General features: G+C 46.6%; 1 long non-coding RNA gene across 3 annotated transcripts in view; it reads left to right on the forward strand.

The window, feature by feature from the left end:
* The window catches only part of LOC111768652 (uncharacterized), a 636,254-nt gene that overhangs the window by 506,707 nt on the left and 107,026 nt on the right, over window positions 1–22,521 (forward strand). The window contains exon 1 of one of the 3 annotated variants that reach the window (XR_011428106.1): window positions 14,207–14,441. The exons of the other annotated variants lie outside the window; for them this stretch is intronic. This is a non-coding gene — a long non-coding RNA (uncharacterized lncRNA). Of the gene's footprint in view, window positions 1–14,206; window positions 14,442–22,521 lie in introns of those variants that run through there. 3 annotated transcript variants of the gene reach the window in all.

Genomic DNA, 22,521 nt, shown 5'->3' on the forward strand with positions numbered 1-22,521 from the left:
GGAAGAGGAGGGGTCAGCAGGGGAGGCCGCAGGCCCCAAGTGGAGGCAGAAGGGGTTCCTTCAGGTGCTTGCTCAGCCTGAGAGAGAAGTGGGGAATTTGGAAAGAGAAGTGAGTGGCCACGTGTGTGTGTGGGCGGTTCCGCAAAGAGCAGGGCAGGGGAGGGAGTCCCTTACCTCTGGTCCTCCCGGGGTCGGGATTGGAAATGGTTGTGCTCAGAACAGAATTGTCGGAGATAAACGCATGTTCTTTCTCATGCTAGGAGGGTTTGGGGTTGTTTTCTGTCTTTGTAAGAAACACATTAATGCCTCTAGGAAAAAAAACCTGACTTCCGGCCAGGTTCTGCTGCTCAGTCGGCCAGTGGGGGCACCGTTCGCGTGAGGGGTCATCCTCCCGTGTCCCAGCAGCACCTCTGAAGAGAAGGATGTCAGTGAAAACATGTGATTGCTGACAGAACTCCTCCTTTCCGGAAAGCCCCGACAGGCTTTGTCCCGTGGGAATGGTCTGGCACTGCAGAGAAGCACCGAGTGTCAGACTTGGGGGAAGAGTAGAAATGGAATCAGCTGTTTCTATTACAAAATGAGTGCACACATTCATCCCCCAGAACCAGGCTTGGGTGCGTGAGGATGCTGAGTTCACTCGTTTTGCTTCTGCAAATGGAGCTGTGGCCTGACGAGCGAAGTTGCCCCCGCCTGTTCCTCCTGGTCCCTTTGGAGATGGGTCGTGAAAGAGTTAAACCCGGCAGCCCGTCTTATTTTTCACCTTCTCACCAAACAGCATGAATTAATGAAAAGATGTAAGCACTCAGATCTTTTCTGGCAAGAATGCTTGTTGAAATAATCAATTAACCTTGGAAGATCAAATTGACAGGGCTCAAGTGCAAAGTTATTTAAGATGCCAGACTATCCAGCCAGATGATTGCATTTGTCGCAATGCAAGAAAGCAGAAAGAATGCTTTTGAGAAATTTCAAGGCTTCGTAAAGATTTAATGTTATTTCCCCACAGAATTAATCTGCCCATTAGAACGTACTTTAACCTCTTACGAGTAATATCACGGGATAACTTTAATTTACCTCTTTCCTTTATTCATACAGTGAAAATGATCTGAAGACAGCAAACATATAAATTAGCTTCAAGATTTTGCTTTCATTTATTTTAAAATGTTTTTAAAAAAAAATAAATGAAATCTCAGCTTGCATCCCATTTTTATTTTAATTCAGATATTCTAAATTCACCGAAGTATCACTTCCACATCCTTTATTTTGCCGTAGACTGCACTTGCTGTTGTGGAAACAAGATGCAAACATTTTATTCAGGCTTATAGGATGAAAACTCCCGTTTTAATAACTCTCTGGCCAGTGTGACTGTTTTTCAGAAAGTAATTGTACATTGCCTGGGGTGGTGTGGATCCCAGAGAAGCGGTGTCCGTGGGTGAACTTGACAAGTGAACAACCTTGGCCGAGTCATGCTATACCAACCGAGGAAAAGCCGGGTCCCTCAGACATGAGGCAAAGACTGTTTTCTTCTGGATTCACACTTGTAAAATGACGGCAGGCGCGGTCGGTTTTCCCATGGTGTGAACGTGCCTGCCTTAAGCAGTCGTTCCCAAGATGGGAGCAGCGCTGTAACTTGGAACAGTGACTCTGCTGAAGGGAGCCTCACTCAGCCTCTGCATTCTCCGACCCCAGCTCCAAGGCGGTTTTTGTTTCTCATGAAAGCAGCCTGCTTATTGGTAATTCCTTTAAATAAAGGAATTATTTTCCTAAGCAATTTGTTTTGATTGTGTTGCATTCTAGCTCGTCCTCCTCTGCCGCGATGAAGGAAGAGCCAATCTGCTGGTTTCCTCTCTTGCCGCACATAAAAGACAAGTGGAAAATGAGATTTTCGAAAAGCTAAACTCCTAATTTTTGTGACAAAATGTGAATGAAAATGATGAACTTATTCATAAGAGATGAGAATTCTGAAATGAATGATTTATGGGTATAAGCGGTAAAATATATTAATTTAGCATGGAGGCAGGGGATTTAAATGTTATTTGGAAGTTGAGTACAAAGGACGGGCACAACTGTGTGGAGGTTCAGACAACGCACTCAGCCAGTGGTGTGTTTGAGTAACTGTGAGTCCAAGAGCTCGGGAGGGAGCGAACCAGTGGGGTCCATGAACCAGAGGGTGGCGGGTATCCACGCACCACAGCCAAATGTTTACGTCCATCCTGACAGCGCTGAGTTTGTGAATGCACCCTATAAACTGTATTTTGAGCCCTATGGGTTGAACCGATGGCCAGTGGCCCAACATTCTGTAAGAGCACGCCTCTACTCTAACTCAGGGCTTCTCAGTTTCAGCACTGTTGACATTTAGGGTCCAATCATTCTTTGTTCTGGGGACTGTCCCGTGCATCATAGGATATTTTAGCAGTATCCCTGGCTTCTACCCACTAGATGCTAGGATCACCGCTTCGGCCCCCCCAGTTGGGATAATCAAAATTGTCTCTAGATATTGGCAAATGTCCCCTAGGGGGAAAAATAGACCCCAACCAAGAACCCTGCTGTACCTACAACAACCCAGGGACATATGAACATCGTGCTCAGGCTAAGGAAACAGAGGGCTCAGGGCCCCTCCCTTCCACAAGCCCTTCTGAGGCTCTGTACCTAATTTTGTATTTATGATTTTATGTTCGCAATTTTTTATGTCTTATTAAAGAGGACACCTCAAATTCTAGACATTTAGGCTACATAAAATCTGGACCTATACTTGAGTCTTAACCCAATTGATATTAATCAACATACTTTACAGAACCAAAATCTGTTCAAAATGGCCTCCCTCTCTTCCTCACTTGGTCAGTTTGTGCATAGATTCAGCTAGTGCACACGGGATGACCATCCCCACACTGACCACAACATCCCTGGCCTCATGGAGACTGAGAAGGTTTTGAGCAAAAGAGTCAAGGCCCATCCTGACATCACCTCCTGTGCTCAGATAAAACTTTCACAACCAAGGAAGAGGCAGGGTCCTGTTTTCATGCAGTTGAGGATTCCACACAAATATAGGTTGCCGACTAAAAGTTCTACTTACGATTTTTCATAAAGCTATCTTGAGATTAAAAATTCCTTTAGGAATAATTTCTGCTAGCATCTTCTTAACTCAAAAAACATAGTGAGGGAGGGGACTTGAGAAGATTATCTATGTGTATTTCCTACTGGAACTTTCTCTTTTTGGAGAAGTCAGAGCCCAGGTGGAGGACAGTCCTATATAAAATGACTCCAACTGTCTAACTGTGCACCCTCTCTTGAAACCTTAAAGATTTCCTTGTTTTTCATTAAAATTAAACCTGGCATAGATGGATAATGGATGGATAGATGTATGCAGGGATGATGGATGAACGGATGGAGAGATGGATGGTGAGTGGAGAGATAGAAGGATCAGAGGATGAATAGATGGAAAGATGGATGGATGGATGGAAAGATGGAAGGATGAGTGGATGGATGGATGGATGGATGGATGGATGGATGGATGGAGAAATGGAAGGATGAGTGGATGGATGGATGGATGGATGGATGGAAAGATGGAAGGATGAGTGGATGGATGGATGGATGGATGGATGGAGAAATGGAAGGATGAGTGGATGGATGGATGGATGGATGGAGAAATGGAAGGATGAGTGGATGGATGGATGGATGGATGGATGGAGAAATGGAAGGATGAATGGATGGATGGATGGATGGAAAGATGGAAGGATGAGTGAATGAATGGATGGATGGATGGATGGAAAGACGGAAGGATGAGTGGATGGATGGATGGATGGATGGATGGAGAAATGGAAGGATGAGTGGATGGATGGGTGGAGAGATGGGTAGATGGATGGATAGATGGATGGATGGTAGATGGATGGATGGAAAGATGGAAGGATGAGTGAATGAATGGATGGATGGATGAGTGGAAAGATGGAAGGATGAGTGGATGGATGGATGGAGGGATGAAGAGGTGGATAGGTGGATGAATGAATCAATAAAAGGATAGATAAAGAGACTGCCTTTTCTCTTTTATTTTCTCCTAAAAGGGAACACAAGAAACTGTCAGCAATGGTTAGCTATTGGCAAAACTAGGAATTTGTGGAGGATTAGGGTGACTGTGAGGGATTTTCACTTTTCATTCTGTACTTTCTGTAATGTTTGCATTTCCTTGTCATGTGTGTGAATTATTTTTACATGGTTGGCGTTATCTGGTTGGTGGGATAATGGGATGTTTGTTTTCTTTTTCATATATTTCAATATTTTTCAATGACTAAACATTAAGAAATGGACCCCTCTATGAGCTTCCTGTTGTATAGAATAGTTTACACATCTTACCTCATTTTTGCTCAGTTCAGTGGACAAATTTCTGTTCTCATCTTACAGATTATCCTTCCCCCAGGCTACCGCCATTGGTTTCTCTGGTACATTCTGTTTTCTTCCTACATCTTTGCCCATGCTTTATTATTGTTCCTTGCAGGGTTGTCATCCTGTGTCCATGACTGTCCTTCTCCTCATCTTTTCTTGCTCTATTTTCCCTACCACTAGACCTGGGGACAGCAGCTGAGCCTGGTGTCCTCCTCTACCTTTGGCACCATACATCCCCTGGGTCACTGTGACAGTCAGGTGAGATACCAAAAGGAAAGCACCTGGAATCCCATTAGCACCCAGGAGAGACTCTGAACAACAGCTGCATTTTCAATGACTGTGGTGGAGTAACTGCCTTCCTCATTTCTGTTCATACTTTCCTTTGTGGGTCCAAGTGATTTAAGACAGCCATCCTGGGGCCGGCCCCCCGGGAGCATCCCCAGGCCCACCCTCATCTGCTACGTCAGAACCAGGGTGGGCCTGGGACTCTCACACTTCCAGGGCCCCGGGCACCCCTTGGGCGCCCTGGTCCAACTTAGGTGAACGTCTGTGGATTGAGCACGTTGTGATTTTGCTCATTGTCTGTACTCTCCCCTGGTCTGGAAGTACCACAGGCCAGTCAATGCGATTCCCTGGGCCAAGCTCTTACCAGCAACCTCTCTGTCCAAGGTTTTGAAAAGTTTTAACCTTGCTCTCCAACCCATAGGGAAAAAAAATAGGGCGGGCATCTGTATAAGCCTGTTGGCCACAACAAAGTGAGGTTCCTCAGGCCCTGGTGTCCTCTGGGGTCCAGCGGGCCAGCTGGGAGCACAGAATCGCCGTGAGGAGGAGAGAGTCACGCTGAGCTTGGCGTTGGTCCATGAAAGCACTTCTGTGGCTTCAGAACAGTCACGAACACCCAGCTCCCGCCTGCTGGGCTGAGAACTGGAGCGCTAGCCAGCACCGCGTGCTAAATATTCCCCTCTAAATGCTGGCTCTTCACTGCCAAAGAGTCACATGTTCTACTCCTGGTAATCGTATCAAAGACGCCATTTTTATGCCTTAAACCTGTCCCCGAGCCTGAAGCCACAAAAGGCAGTGGACGGCAGCTAACGCAAGTCAGGCTGTGGTGTCATATGTGAAACTTGGACTCCTAACGCGGAAGTCGGGGACCAATTTAATCCCACTGACGAGCGCCACCCTGCCTCAACGGTGTGCACAAAGGGAATCACAGTTCTCCGCTCCTGTCACTCTGGTGTTAACTGCACGACCTTAAAATATCTGCTGAAAAGGGAGACATTCTGTCAACAGCCACAGGCTTTGGGCTCATAATGGAAACTGGTCTGTTCAACCCAAAGGTCTGTCTTGCTGCTGTCCTTTGGCACACGTCATGCCAGTCCCTGCCAGGGAGCTAAAGGAAGTGTACTCTATAACCCCTAGGGACACAGCTAACCACGGGGAAGAGGGGACTCCTAGGAGACTGTCAGAGAAAAACACTTCTAAGGATTTCCCCACACTGGCCTCGTTTGGTGGCTGCTCTGTCGAAATGCCCCCGTGGGCTCCTGGCTCTTAACCACACGTGTGCCCTCTGCCCTGCTGGGCTCCAGTCAATCAGACTTCATCCAGATAACAAAAATGGCCAGCTTTGGGGGCCGACCGGGTGGTGCACTGGTTAAGTTTGCACATTCTGTTTCTGCGGCCCAGGGTTTGTCAGTTCGGATCCCAGGCATGGACCTACACACAGGCGTCCCACATATAAAGTAGAGGAAGATGGGCATGGATGTTTGCTCAGGGCCAGTCTTCCTCAGCAAAAAGAAGAGGATAGACGGCAGATGTTAGCTCAGCGCTAATCTTCCTCAAAAAAAAAAAAATGGCCAGCTTGGCCAGCACACAGCACCCACCAAGTGCTAGGCACTGTGCTCAGTTCTCTCTGCAGGTTCCCTCACTAAGGCCTTAAGAGAACCCTGTACAGTAGAACCATTATTATTCCTCCCATTGTAGAGGAGGAAACCGAGGTAGGGGACGTCAGGTCACTTGGCCAAGGCCATACAGGTTTAAACCACAGAGTGAGGATTTGAACCCAGGGAGTGTGACCCTGGAGTATACACTGGTAACCACAAGAGTAACCGTCCAAACTCTACCTAGCCTTTACTGAATAGCCCACCCAGGGCATCGCTCTTCAGTCTACACACGCAGACAGTAAACAGAGGTCTGTTCACATTAGGAACCTGAGAAACACTTGGCCAGGGTGGCTGGAGAGTCTGTTGGGGGAGGGGCTGTCAGTTTGTCTGCCTGGTGTGGGTCCTGTGTCTGTCTGCTGGTCCACATTGCCGCGTCTTTCCTAGGGATCCCCTGGGGTCTCCAGACCAGCGCTGTCAGGTAGAAGTGTTATGCGAGTTACAGAGGTGAATTCAACCTTTTTGAGTAACCACATTTTCTTAAAAAGTAGAAGGAAATAAGGAAAAGTAATTTTAATAATATACTTTGTTTTATCCAATATATTAGAAATGCACTATTTTCAATCCAGCATTCATTGGTGTTTACCCAAATGAGTTGAAAACTTACATCCACACAAAAACCTAAAGACAGATGTTTACAGCAGCTTCATTCAGTGACCAAAACGTGGAAGCAACCAAGATGCCCTTCAGCGAACGAATGCGTAAACTGGGGCGTCCAGACGACAGAAGATGACTCAGTGCTAAAAAGAAACGAGCTTTGAAGCCACAAAAAGACATGGAGGAAACTTAAACGCATATTCTCAAGTGAAAGAAGCCAGTCTGAAAAGGCTGCGTACATGATCCCAACTCTATGACCTTCTGGAAAAGGCAAAGCCTTGGAGACATGAAAAGATCCGTGGGTGCCGGAGGTTATGGGAGGGATGACCAGGCGGAGCACAGAGGAATTTGGGGGCAGTGAAAATATTCGGTAAGAGGCTGTAACGGTGGACACATGTCATTATAATTGTCCAAACCCACAGAACGTCCAACACCAAGGGTGAACCCTAAGGTGCACTGTGGACCCTGGGTGACGATGACGTGTCAATGGCGGTCCATCAGTTGTGACAATGTCCCACGTGGTGGGGCTGTTAATAGTCCGGGAGACTGTTGGGGAGTGGGCAGGGTTTACATTTGGATCTCCATACCTTTCTTCAGTTTTGCTGTGAACCTAAAACTGCTCCAGAAAATCAAGTCTACTCAATAATGTTTTTAAAAACACACCCTTTCTTTCCTGATAAGTCTTCAGAATCTGATGTGCACTTTGCACTCACCACACACCTCGATTCAGCTGGATTTCAGGTCTCAGTCGCCACCTGTGGCCAGCGGCTCCCACCACAGGTGGTTTCAACCCTCACCCGGCCTGGCCCTGCTCAGAGGCCAGGCGTCCAGCTGATTACCTGCTGGAGGAGCCAGGATGGGACACAGATGCTAAAGGCTTAGAAAACTGTGTGGCCATCGTTCCAGCAGCCTCCTGGCATGGTGGTGTCTGCCCTGGGCCAACTTCATCCCGCCTGTACAGAGGAGCACGCGGTGAGGGGCCATCACAGGCTGCAGCTCACTGTCAGGGACAAACACCTGAGCTAGCGAGCATCTTCTCCTGACTGTAGCTTTTCCCTCTCAGACACAGCACTGGGCAAGCCCTGGTGTTTGGGTGCTCAGAGCTCACCAACTACGATCCCGAAGTGGGATCTAGACTCATTTGGGGGTTGCTTGCTCAGTTTCAGTGGGGGTCCTCACTGGGGTAGTGGGCCCTTGTGGATGTTACGTGTGTGTTCCTGAGCACAGTGGATAACTATTATGTCAGAAACGGCTTGTGTTTTAGGACAATTAAATAAATTGATATCAGAAATTGTCTTACTTTGCTGCATAATAAGGTGAGAAGTTGGTTTTAAAATAGACCTTTAGAAAAAACACAAATCATAAAACATCAATTATTTTGTGTTAGAATAGACTGCTTTACATCTAAAAACCTTTTTTTGAGCACTTTAACTATCAATTGCTCAATTGAAAATTAAACTTGTTACTGATGACCAAATCTGGAGCCAAAATAGTCGTTCTGAGGATGACACAGTGGTAGGAGTGATGGGAAAGCTTCTCTCCGTGAAGTCCTTTCCTCACCGGGGAGCTCAGTGACCCTCATGATGACCAATGAAGAAGCAGAGCTGTCCACGTCACAGACGACGCCACATCCTACCGCAGGGCCAGGCCACGCCAGGCCCTCGAGGGCAGGGTTCTTTCCACCCGCCACTGGCAGGACATGCTCAGTCACAGAACGGTCAGTGGGCTGGAAGATGCTCTGGGGGAGAGCGTGGGCTGTAGTTCCTGCCTCGGGTTCCAAGCCCCGCTCAGCTGTGTTAGTTGTGTTACGTAAAATGGAGCGAGTAGCAGCCTTTCTACATGGAGCTCTGGATGCTTCCATGAGAAAGTTCACGGAGATGAACACGGCCCCCGGCCCACGGTCAGTGCTCGATAAGCACCAGCCACCGCAGCTCCTGTTCTGTTCTAATGAGATCGCATCCTGGGCAGTCAGAGGAGGCAGGAGCCGCACGCAACAGTATTTACTGAGCAAACGGAAGAGCGAGTCGATTTTTAGGAGGCTGAGAGAATAAATGAATATGAAATGAAGAACTGGGAAAAAATGAAGAAAGAGAGGGAGAGCCTGAGGATGGGAGGGACTGGACGGGAAAGCAGAACAAGAGAAGCCCAGCTTCACGGACCAGAGGGAGGGACACGCTCGTTAGTGAGGAGGGCAGGCCGCCAAGTCCTGTAATAAAGAAGTGATTAATGGAGGCAGCCCGGAGAGGGCTAGAACAGAGAGCTTTTGATACTGTGCGGTTAGGAAGGAGGACGGCAAAGAATTTTAAAGCATATGAAAAAAAAAAGAGAGAAAGAAGAGCTGAAAAAAAAATTAAAGACTGGAGAACTCAGTTTTTTTTAATGGGTTTTCTGTTTAATCCGGTGAGGCATGCCCTGCTCTGCTAATAATGCGAATTTCTCCTTTGGTTACTTTTCCTCGGGAAACAGAAATCCTCATTTGAAAATCTAGACATCCTGTAACCAATAACGTGAAGAGAAATTCAGAAATACATCATGAAGCGATCATGCTATTTAAGCTCTTGAAGGACTGTCAAAGTCAGAGGGACGATAGCTAAATTCTACTGCCTGCACATTTGTTGTAAAAATTCAGATTCTTGCATGTCAGACGTGAAATCTCAGAGGGAAATGGATAGACTGCTAAGCGTCTGCCTGGCCGGGACTACAATGTGAAGCAGTCAAATAAGACACTCTGAAACATTTTAGATAATATGGACTAAGCGGGAGAAGAGGTCTGTGTGTGATGACAGCAGGTCGACCTTTGGTGACTGCCCCTTCAAACGTGGACTAGAATTACCTAGAATTTTTACAGCACCTTTCTTCCTAAGAGCCTAAAATGAGTACCTATTTCTAACGTACCATCACCAAGGTCACTACTGATTAAATGTATTATACTGATATTTTGTGTCTCTAGGAACACGTGGAAGTTGAGGGTGTATAAGTAGATGTACATAAATTGTCAAGACCATTTTATAGTTGGAGAATTGGGAGACCAAACTGAGCCCCCCAAATCCTGGAGTGAGATCCAGACTCATTTCCTAGCCTCCAGCCAATGTGCCACCCACTGAATCTTGGCCTGACCCACTTACCATTTGCCAACTAAGCAAAAAACTTGAAACTGTGCATTTTGTGGACCGTGACAGTCTGTTATATTCCAATGGCTTAGAAAATAAATCTGCTTTTGAGGGTGAGGAAGTAATTCAGTAGCCAAAGCCCGCTCCCCTTGCCTGAGGGTCATCAGCAGGTTGAGACAGCCAGAGCATGTTACCAGGGGCACGAGCCACTTAGCAAATGGGACCTATTACATTATTATCAAACAGCAGGGAATTCACAAAAATGAATGATTTCCCAAAACATGGATTCTCAGAGTCACCACTAACTCAATAATTTATTATTGAGTCATTCAAGATCGAGAATCTGGCATAAAAAGTTGAAAACTCCTATCGACAATAATGGATGTTTATTGGAGTGTCTGTATACTGAAAGTAATTATATTAATATCTTTTACTACTGCTTTTCATAGACCACTGTATTTGAAACGTTTTAAAGTACTTGGGTGGTTTAAGAGATCTGAGACCTGATCCCAATTTGTTGACTGGCTAACCTTGAGCAAGTCAAATTTCTTTTTATCTCAATTTTTCCCTCTGTAAAATGGGAATATTAGACCAACTGATTTTGAAGATCCCTATCAGGTTCTATTGTTCTGTGAACCTCCGTGACCCACACTCTCTGAGCTTGGTTTCCTCTACTGTAGAATGAAGATGTTAAACAGGACGACCTCTGAGCCCTCTGGGCTCCCAATAAAGCCAGTACTGTGGATTCCATCTATCAGTCTTCTTAGCAGTATAGACACCATTGCAGTAATCTTTGTAAAACCTGAAAATGTCTGAACTTCAGATAAGTTCTAGGAATATGCTCTCCCACCGTGACATCACTGATGGGGTCTCGTTCATCTTGTATCACCAGGGTTTACAACAGCAGCCGGAACAGAGGAGACTTAAATAGACACTTGACAAAAGGGAAGGCGAGCGATCCTACTACGCTTCATGAGGCCCCTCAAGGAAGGTCCTTGTCTCTCTTTTACAACCACAGAGGCTGGAATGCCTACACAGCTAAGAAGGGATGCAACCCTGATTTGAAGCCAGTTTTCAGTCTCTGGCTCAGCAATCTTAACTTTTTTCCCTTCCACCACCTTGTATCCATTATTTCAAATGGCAGCTCCTGTCCCCATTTCTAAAGATGAAGAAACTGAAGCTCGTGGCTGGCCCCATGGCATAGTGGTTAAGTTCGACATGTTCTCGCTTCAGTGGCCGGGGTTCATGGGTTTGGATCCTGGGCACCAACCTACACCACTCGTCAGCCATGCTGTGGCAGTGACCCACATATAAAGCGGAGGAAGACTGGCACAGATGTTAGCTCAGGACTAATCTTCCTCAGAAAAAAAGAAAAAAAAAACAACAACAAAGAAAATGAGGCTTAGAGAGGCTGGACACCAGTCTCTATCAGAGCTAGACAATCCAGGACTAGCCACTCCCAGCCTTGTCTTCGATTTCATTTCACTGTCTACTTTCACTCAGTCAACAAATTGTATGACTCATTTTTTTCTGAGTAGAAGCTTAGACTAATTCACTAAGACCTCAGCCTTGTGACCTTCGTACATGTCGATCTCTCCAGAATCTGTCAAATTGTTGGCTTTAAAGCCACTCAGAGAATCCATCCTAGGATCTATGCACTGATATCTATTTCTACTTTTATCATGAGAAATAAATAATTTTAAAAGAAGGTTTTACAAACGTCTTGCTACAAAATCTAGGTCATGGAAACACTGCAGCAGGGTCCCACCATGTCAGACGGTGTTGAGATTCACGTGGTTTCTTAGTGTTGCTGAGGGAAGTGCTTCTGGAGTATGAATGTGGTGCAGAGGGTCATTCCAAGCTGAGAACACTCTCATGGCCACACTGGCAAGGAGGTGGGGACACACTGGACAGCAAAGGGCATGCAGACCCTTGAAACACTGAAAAACAGGTTATTATCAAAGACAAGAGACAAGAGTTGGCAAGGATGTGGAGAAAAGGGAACCCTTGTGCACTGTTGGTGGAAATTTAAATTGGTGAAGCCACTAGGGAAAACAGTATGGAGGTTCCTCAAAAAATTAGAAATAGAAATACCGTATGATCCAGCTATTCCACTTCCGAATATTTACCCAAAAGGAATGAAAACAGGATATTGAAGATATATCTGCACGCCCACGTTCATCGTAGCATTATTCACAGTAGCTGAGATATGGAAAGAAGCTAAGTGCCTGTCAGTGATGACTGGATGAAGAGATGTGGTGTGTCTACGTACAGTGCAATGTCATTCAGCCGTGAGGAAGAAGAAACGCCTACCGTTTGTGACAACGTGGAAAGACCTCGAGGACATTATGCAAAAGGAGATAAATCAGACAGAGAGAGAGAAGTACTGTATGATCTCACTTACTAGTGGAATCTGAAAAACTGAACTCATAGAAACAGAGAATAGATGAATGGCTGCAGAGACGGGGGTGAGGGGTGGGTGAAATGGGTGATGCTGGTCAAAAGGTACAGACCCCCAGTTATGAGATAAACTGGAAAAGAAATGTATATCAAGAAAAAGAAAACACTGAAAAACAGCTAGAGGAATGAGCTGTTGTTTTTTTCAGACTAAGGTGAGACACATTAATTTGCTAACTTAGGACAAAATAGTAGGATATGGGGCCAGACGCCCACATAGACAAAATGGAGGCTGCCCACGTGGCACAGGGCAGGGGCGTCCACGTTCCAACTAAGCACTAGTGACGTGGCCTTGGGAAGCCACGTGGCCTCCGAGAGCCTTTGCCCCCTCATTTGTCCAACTCGGGCATTGACAGTGTCCTGCATCGTGGAGTCCACACGAGCCTCCAGGACACAGTGAGCTCCACGTGTCCCAGCTCTTCATTACTGCTGTCACGTTCGTCCTCGCCATGGCAGCAACACAGACCTGTGCCAGCTGTGTTTCCCTCCCCATGACCAAAGCAGGCATTCTGGGCAGGAAACAGCAACTAACGCTGCAAAAAACGCATTCCTTCTTTGACATATTTGCAAAGATAGCTCAATTCTGAGCAGGACCTGGTTAGACCTTGGGTGCGGTCGTTCCTCGAGTGGGGATGGTGGTGTCGGGTGAGACCACACACGCACAGCCCAAGGACAAGCATGCTGTCTGATGCGGCCCTCCAGAATTCCAGCTCGGAACATTCCATGGGAGACACGACCTCTGCCTGTCCCTGTAACGGGACAGGAACCACAGTCAAAGCGCCAAGTGGGTTTCCCTTGGGGCATGAGTGTCTAAAACTGTTTTACCAGAAGAAAACCAATATTCAGAAAGTGCTTTTTCCTCAAATTGGCAGGGGAAGCAGAAGTCTACAGTATATAACCAGCAGGGCCCTTTTCTCACAAATGCGGTGGAGTCATTTTCCTAAAGAAAGCTCAGCTGCTGACATGAAAGATTAAACAAAACAGCCGTGCCTGCCCATAGCAGGATGTAGAGACCCAACGGCTGCCATGGAAAGCACTCCCAGCCCCTGCACGGGGCACGTGGAGGCCATCCTCAAGTTTGCTGGAACTTATGGAAACTGTTATGGATGGGGAGACTGGTGTCCTCCAAGTGGAAGATTCTGGAAATTGCCAGAAGAGTTAAGGTGCACCTTCCACCTGGGAGTGTAGGCTGGCGCATTCTCGCCAATACCTCCCAAGAAAACATTCTAGGTCCAAATCGGGGGTGATGGGTGAAGAGGAGAAAGTGGGGGTGCTCGTCGGCTGAGCCTTCATCACGCTGAGTCTGTGGGGTTTTAGCTGATTTCAGTTTTCCCCCCAGAACTGGGGGATGGTTGCATCCAGCGTGGCCTCGCTGCCCATATGCCATTCAGCTCCTGTCTGCCTTTTTGTTTACACTGGGGACACAATGGGAGCCATAGTCCTTCCAATACATCATTTATAAGTGTATTCTACCTCTGAATGTACAGGCAGAGCTGGCTGTGGGTGAATAAGCTCTGTGAATATTGCCAAGACACTGTGCTTTGTTCAGCATTATTCTTCACAATAGATACCACACTTTGGAAGTAATTTTAAAAAGGGAATCAAAATAGTGGTACTTTTAGCCTTTGTTTCTTTTATACCACACTGCATTCTCTGTCTCTCATTCAGCCGCTCCCATTATACTGACAAATTAAATAAACCCCTCCATCGCAGAAAGGCTCGGGCAGGCAGGACTTCACTCCGCGGCAGCCCCGGGAAGTCGAAATAAACATTGAGGCGGTTTCTGCTAGTGATTTCAGCTAACTTGGGTCAAAGAGAAAAAAACCTGGGGGGGCCTTCAGATGTGAGTTGGCCAGCAGCACCCAAGGGCTGGCCTCGGCAGCAGGTAATGGACCAGCGCGGAGGGCTGCCGTTTCTAGAGGTGCTGAGCGTGCTTCCTGCTGCGTGGCCCCTGGGAGCCAAACAGGTGAGTTCCAGGAGGCGCCGGGGCAGCGGAAGCCCAGGGGCGAGGGGCAGGCTGGGGCGCCCCCGCAAAGCCGAGCAGCTGGCCGCTCTGGAGGTCCAGAAGCCTCCCTCGAGAGCGTCTTGGCTTTTCTCTCCTTTTTGTGAGGCATAATTTATTCATCTGCTCGCTGATCCGCTTCCCAAAGACTGAGCGTGAGTCACTCAGGTGCAGAAGCAGCTCCCTCTCGCTCCCTGTCCCTGTCTCTGTCTCTGTCTCTGTCTCTCTCTCTCTTCCTCTCTCTATCTCTCTGTCTCTCTCTCTTAAGCTCTACCTGGACTTTTAGAAGTTTTCGATTTGCGCAGTCACAATCTATTTTTGAAATTCCGGCAGAGGGAGAAGAGAGGAGAGAATTTTCGAGTGTCGTGTTGTTTCCGGTCTTTTTAAGGTGCAAAGATGCACTGGAGACATAAGGACGAACTTCAGAAGATGTCCCTCTAACTTTTGACCTGAAAACATTTTTACTTTTTCAGGAGAAAAAAACAAAAACTTTATACTTGGGAAGGAAGCTCCTTTAAATTAATAACATTATTTTTTTTTAAGAAACAAATTTATTCTGAAATAAAGTGCACCTTGGAGTCATTTTGGTTAAAAATCTGGTTTATAACCGTCAGTAAGAGACGAATGTGGTGACGCTCTTTCTCTAAAAGTAACTCTGAGTGGACTTGGAAAGACTGCTGTGGAGGCTGTGGGCACCGTCTTCCAGTGTCCGTGCTGGGACCCCCATCCCCCCGCCCCCGTTTGCTCGTGCCCACTCTTAACAAAATAAGTGGAATTGGTGGGAAAGATGGAGGCCAGAGGCTCGTTGTCAGGGACCTCAGAGGCGGCCCGATTTCCTTATGAAAACAGAGCTCCAGTAAATGCCAGTTCCAAGAGATGGCTTTGAAGACTCCAGCCACCAGCTAAGATGACCTCATCTAAAATGCACGGCGTCTCAGGCACGGAGGGGGGACTCTGTGTTCCAACAGAGGCGTCCCCTGGCTTCGAAGTCAGAGGCCACCGCAGGCAAAGGGAAATATTGAGCCAAAAGAGTTTGAACGGAACCATCGGGGTTCATCTTTTATTACCAAAGAAAGACTTGAAAAAGCCCAGGTGAAATTTTCTTCCATTGTCTAGGAAAATTCTCTGTAATTTGCCCCCAGGGAAATCCAAGTGCCTTGTGGCTGGGCCTCCCCCTGCCCTACATCCTCTGTCCTACTCGCTCCTCCTCTCTCAGGATAAATGTCTCCGGGGTCCCCGGAGAACAGAGTGGGCGAGTGGGGGATGCTGAAGGTCAGGGTTGCCCACTGTGGCCTGACTTTTAAGCTAAAGAGGTTTTTCTTTCTCTTGTTGCCATGTCAGGTCTAATTTGGCGGCATTATGCTAAAGGGGTGGGCCAGCTCCTGACAGGAGGGGGTTAAATGAGATTACAAGCTTTAGAGGCTGTCAGCAGCTCCTGCTGCCTGGGATGTTAAATTGCCATTTAATGGTCAGCTTTATCTGTAGAGTATCAGTGGAAATCTGCTGTTTTCAGCAACTTAATTGGCACTGTGTTTGCAGGAGTTTTTCGGGGAGGTAGGAGAGCTGACCAGATTTTAATGCTGAATTATTTAGAGATCACACTGGCAGAATGTCAGTGGAAGTCTGTGGTGCATTTTGTTTTTCTGAAGCACAGGAAGCTTATGAATGGGCGAGATGCCGGCTTCTGCTGTGATGCTCGAAACTTTCTAAAAATATTCGTGGGGTCTGATGCAGTTTATTTACAGAGGAATAAACAAAGACTAACAGTTGCTGTCACAACATATGTGCAGCGTCTGACTGCGCAGGGCAGTGAGAATGTGCAGAGAGAGGCCGGGAACTCAAAACAAGATGAACGTGTGTTGGTCTTCCCAAAATTTTAACAGATGGAATCAGTGTGGATCTGAGTGTTTCTGGGATGCATTACGGGTGACTAAGGTGGTACAAACTGACATCAGGGCAAGGAAGCACGTGTGCGTGTGGGTGTGCACATGTGCATGTGTGTGAGTGTAGGATGGAGTATACTCTGTGTCCAGCATGCTGGTTTGTCCGCATGTGTCAAAATCGTGTGCGTGACGATGCAACTGTATGACATGGCGGACATGCCATCGCCTTCATCCTCCAAACTCATCAGTTACCTACCAGTCCATCAGGTCTGTTCAGAATGGTGGGCCAGGTATAATTTGGTATTTCTAAATGGGTACTCACTGAGGGAGGGGAGTGTGGTGTCCCCTTTGCATTACCTTTGGGAGAGTTTGCTCATCGGGGGGGACAAGTGACCAGGAGCCTGAAATGTTGGTGGCACTTGAGGGAGACTAGGTGGCGAGTATAAAGGGGACGTGCGGAATTGCCGAAGAATAAAAGGCAGAAGGAAGAAAGAAAACAGAGAAAGTGTTTTCCCGGCAGACATCAGCATCGTCTGTTCCCAGTTAGGGTCAGTCCGGAAAGTTCAGGATTAGTAAATTTAATATCCTGTCAAAATTCTCATGATAATGAATCCTGGCCGGCGGCTGGCACAGCAGCGTCGCACTGCAGCCGGCGAGATAGCGCAGCTAATTTATGAGCTGGAGATTGTGCTGTGCTGGCATCGCGGGCCGGCCCAGCTTGGCTGAGGGGCGGTCCCCGCCAACGGGAGGCGGCTCTGCCTGTCCGCCTCTCGCTCAGCCCCCAGCCCGGCCGCTCCCATGGGGCCGGCCACACCACTGGGTTACCCATTCCTCCCTCGTTCGCTGCGCGCCCTGGTCTTTCTTAGGAGAATCGAGAAAACGCCTTGTAGAAAAATCCAATTCTAAAATGATCTCTTGCTGGCCCGTTGTGCAATATTTTTAATCCACAAGCGAGTGTAGAGAGACGGACACAAAAGTTTCAGAACCGGGAGGGAGAAGGAGCGATGGGGAGGAGAGGGGAACGCTGGCTGAGACAGTAAATTGCAGAGGCCCTACCAGGCTCCTGGTACCTGGCCTGGGCAGTTTGTCGGGTGCGGGGGTGGTGCAAGATGCTACGTCCCTTGGAGAGGAACATAAAAACGAGAAAGTTCCTGTGCAATTTGTTCAAGGCTCTGCACCTCTCTAAGCAGCTGTCGGATCCGTACATTATGGTACATTGAATCTGAATGAGGCTCTCAACATCAAAACCTTGCATCCATTATGATATCATCTCCAGCTCTAAGCCGTAATGCTTATTAATTCTGCACCCATACTCTCCCGGCTTCAGCAAATGTATTCCATCAGCCTAGCATTTAATTTAATTAGTACAGCTGGGCTCTCATTCTCCTTTCTGTGTCAGAGGTATTGTCAGCACGTTCTGCTGTAACACAATTACTGATTGCTTTTAGATAGGCAGAAATATGATTAGGGTATTGGGTGACTGTATCATAAGCCTTATTAGATTCATTTGAAATCTGGAGATAAATAGGAAACTTTTATTTGCAGTGTAATGAGATTATGCTTATTAGGCCAAGACCTCACAGCCTTTTGCAAAGAACACCGTATCAGTGGGATTACGCTGTGGAAGCGCTCTCTGCTCCCGGCATCCGCGCCGTTTCTGAGCGCCTTCGAGAATTCGCTGTGTCGCACTGTGTACGCTTCAGGATTATGGCCACCTTGGTCTCTTCCTCATGATAAAGAAGCCCATGTCCCTCTCCCTTCTCAAGGTCTGATGGAGTGCGTACACCCTGAAATGGGCTTTTGTGTTATGAGAAATGTTTTGAAAAATCACTGCACAAGCTAAAAGAAATTATACTTTTAAAAGTACTTGTTTGCTTTTATTAGTTGTCGCTTTCAAAGATTGGCGTGTAGTGAATTTCTTAAAAATCTCTAGTGCTCGATCTCTACAACATTTATCACTGTTCTTATTGTTTTGATAACAGCTAATACAATTCCAGAAATATTTATTTTTTCATTGGCTTTTACTCGATATTCTCAAATTGTTAATATTTCTGGAGGGTACGTGAAGAAACTCTCTCCCACCGAGAATAAATCAGTTCTGAATACTGTGGAACCGCCATGAAGGGGCTGGCAGGATTTGAGGGGGTCTACTGATGTAGAAAGAATTTAAGATGGCAACGTATTTAGCTGAGCTACAATTTGTCAAATATACTTACTGGTTATAAGATAAAGTACTTTATACCAAAGGAAAATGATGATGATTTTTCCTAGATATAAAAGGTTTGGAACGATACATAGGAATTTTGCTTTAGGAAAATCCAAGATGTAAAATCTAAATTCGCAAAATACATGCAATATCTTTAAACTATCAGTTATCTCCCATATCACTCCCATCTCCCACCCCACCCAACTTTTACCAGATAACGTTAACATTGTTTGATTTAAATAAGTCTAGGTAGATAATTTTCATGAATTCATTTATTGCGTAAGACCTACATATACAATGAGTGTGCTTTGGTGTTAACTTCCACAAAAACAAGGAGCATTTATGTCTTTCTTAAATATATGGTCAAATTGAGATTTGTGAAAAGGAGAGCCTATGCTGGCTCACCCAAACCAAGAGCTAAAAAGGAAATGAGGGGTTGGGGGCAGGAACAATGAGCGTCATTGCTTCACGGATGCAGAGTTTCTGTTTAGGATGATGGAAAAAGTTTGGAAATAGATAGTGGTGATGGTTGCGCAATGTTGGGAATGTAATTAATCCCACTACATTGCATACATAAAAAACGGCAAACCGTGTGTTATATATATTTTACCATAACAAAAGAAAAAGGGGGTAAAGAGAGACGGGGTGTGGGTGAGCACCGTCGGCTCCAGTTGTAGGTTAGGAAGTGCACTGTGGTCAGTGACTCCCTTCTTCAGTCCACGGATTTACCATGACGGGGAATCTTAGGTTCCAGTTTAATGAACTTTACACTCATTCCCACAAATCCGATTTGAGCATTTCTTGCCAAATAAAGTACAAGGAATTCCAACGAAGCCATTTGTTCTTTCCTCAGAATGATCCGTGACAGAGATCTTGCTTGCCCTTGGCAAGAATTCTTGGTGGCAATAATTTGTACCTGGAATTAAAATCAGCTGACTCTGTTCAAGGATTCAGTAAAGGACTGAATGAATAAGGAATGAGGAAACATCCAAAATGTGTAGGTGACCTTCTATTTCCTCAGTGGCAGTGGGGAGAAAGTAGTCAACGGTCCTGCTGACCGCTGCCATCTTTTTTTTCAGCTTTATTGAGGTATAATCGACAAATAAAATTCTAAGATATGTAAAATGTGCGTTGTGATGACTTGATATGCCTACACATTGAGAAAGGGTTCTACTGTCTAATTAATTAACACCACATATTTCTTGTTTATTAATTTTTTGTGAGAACTCTAAGTTCTATTCTGTTAACAAATTTCAGTTATGTAGCACAGCATTATCAACTACAGCCACCATGTTTCCCATCCGATCCTCAGACCTCGTTCATGTTATAGCTGAAAGCCTGTACCTTGTGACCAGCCTCCCAATCCCCCAGCGCCATCTTTGAATGGGATGGATTGAGGGAGGTAGGATCTAAAAGCGGAGTGGAGCTGCAGAACGAAGGAGAATGGGGTCCACCCCAAGGGTGTCGACAGCCAGAGCGAGCCCTCTAAAACCCTCCTCAGCTTAACCAACGTGCCCCAAGAACCCTCCCCATTCCCCCGGCACAGCGCACAGACGCACTCCTGCAAGATGTGCTTGTGTTGTCTCCAAAACCCTTTTACACCGCTTGCAACTGCTTGTGTAATTTGTAATTCAACTAAATATTATGTGAGTTGCTGAAATATGACTGCAAAAAAAAAAAGGTCTTTTCCTATGAAAACGTAATTGAGTATTCTGGAAAGACTAGATAAAAGCAAGTCGCTTTTAAAAATATAGAATTACATATGGGTGAGACCAGTGTCAGTTATTAGGGAAAATCATTGGAACCTAAGATTCTAGATTCAGATTGCTTTGCAAGTGGTTCTAATTAATTGTTTCAGTTTAAAGAAATGTAGAAGATGCGTGAAGATAGATGCTGTCTCTGCGGGAAAGAGGACTTGAAGCCAGCCAGCACCCTCAGCCCTGCCTCAGATATGTTTAGGTTTCAAGTTAAACGACTCCAGGTGTAGCTCTGGATTTTTATGATTTCTTCTCTAACAGCCTTTTCTGATTGCTGACCGATCCCAGCCCCAGCCTCTGAGTCCAGAGGACCTCGTGCTGGTGGGAGTGGGGAGGAGACGAGAGGACTGGCTGTGCTGTGCCCTCCTGACTGGAGTTTCAGCTCCAAGGAATTTCCGGTGTTCTGTGGAGGTGGGTGGGGATTGCCATTGGGGTAGAATAAGCCGGTACACGTAAATAAACACCGTTTGGAAGCCTGGTGGAAGGGGCTAGATCCCTTCCCTGAGCTCCTGGAGTGGGACAAGGAAGGGACTGGAGCGGAATGAAGAGGAATGGGAGAGAAGGGTCAACAAGTAGCAGCCCATGCCCCGCAGCCACGTTCTAAGAAAGGCTTAACTGTCCATCTAGAAAACTCTCATTTAACCATCACACGCATCCGTGTTCTCCCTCTGCTTTCCCATATGGTCTCAAAACTGAGGTTTCCCCAGGTGAACAGAGATGCCCACCAGCAGCGAGGGCCCAGGGCAGGCCTGGCCTGGGTCCCAGCCCCAAGCTGGCATCTGGGTCAACGTCCTCGAGCTCCAGTCCTTCTGCAAATGACCAAGGTTGAATCTGATCTCTGCACAGCCCTGCCTGCACTGGTGCCATATGTGGCCTCACAGGGCTCATGGCCAGAGAAGGAGTGATCAAGTCTCCTACTCTGATTTCTTCCACCAATGAGAGAGCTTGCGCCTGCGGAGCCCCAGCCCAGTTGCTAAACTTCTCTGTTTTCTCTGTGTGTTTCACTCATTGGTAAAATGAAGACGTAATGAAAGCTTGGTCACTGGGGTAACGTTAGGGTTTAATAGTCGTGCTGAGCGATACATATGATATATATGCTATGTAACATGTGATGCATGTGTGTGCATGTTTGTACACACAGATACACAAACACACACAATATTTCCAAAACTACGAGCCCAGCCCAGTGCTCACTCAGGCGGCTGTCTTCCGCTTGCTGTGACTGTTATTGCCTGGCTATTCCTGCTCCCACTCACAAAAACTAACTGGAAAGAAACCCTGTCTTCTAACTGGTTAATTAAATTCAGATCCGTGCAAAAAAAATCTTATTCGTCTTATTGAACCATGTACATTTAACCCAATCCAGTCAAGCCGATCGTCTGTACAGCCACAGCATCGGTCTTCTTACTTTTCTGTGTTGATCAAAGCGTAAAGATTTGAAAAAAAGAAAAATATAAATAAAGATAGGCAGTGAGCGAGAGCACGTGTTAGTTTTCCAGGGCTGCCGCTGCAAAGGCCCGTAACGTGGGCAGCTTAAACAACAGAAACTTGTCCTCTGACAGTTCTGGGGGCTGGAAGTCCGAGGTCAAGGTGTTGGCAGGGCTGGCTTCTTCTGAGGCTGTGCCTCTGCCCAGCTCCCGGCTGTTTGCAGGCAATCTCTGGCATTCCTTGGCTTGCAGAAGCGTCACCTTGATCTCTGTCTCCGTCAGCACGTGCCATCTTCTCCCTGTGTCTGTGTCTCTCGGTCTCTTCTGATAAGGACACCAGTCCCAGGATTAGGGCCCACCCTACTCCAGCATGACCTCGTCTTAACCCATTACATCAGCAAAGATGCTATTTCCAAATCAGGTCACATCCTGAGGCACTCGGGGTTAGGACATTAACGTAGGAATTTCGGAGGGACACAGTTCAACCCATGAAAGAGCAGAAAGGGTAAATTTCCCAAAGAAACGTAACAGGAGAAGTCACCACGCTTTACAGCTCTTCACTGCCTTCTGAACAGCCCCAATCAAAGCCCAGCAAGCCTCAGGCTCATCCTACAAGCCCAGTGACAGTGGCTGCTGTTCCAGCCTTCTGCTTTATCACAAAAATACTTGGTGACTTGTTGTTACTTTTCTCCTGAAACGACTTGGCCACCTTGCTGTATTTCTGACTAAGGGAATCCACCTTGCGGGTGGTACGGTAGAAATGGACGATTG

This window comes from Equus caballus, chromosome 17, assembly GCF_041296265.1.
Source record: "Equus caballus isolate H_3958 breed thoroughbred chromosome 17, TB-T2T, whole genome shotgun sequence".
Taxonomy (NCBI): domain Eukaryota; kingdom Metazoa; phylum Chordata; class Mammalia; order Perissodactyla; family Equidae; genus Equus; species Equus caballus.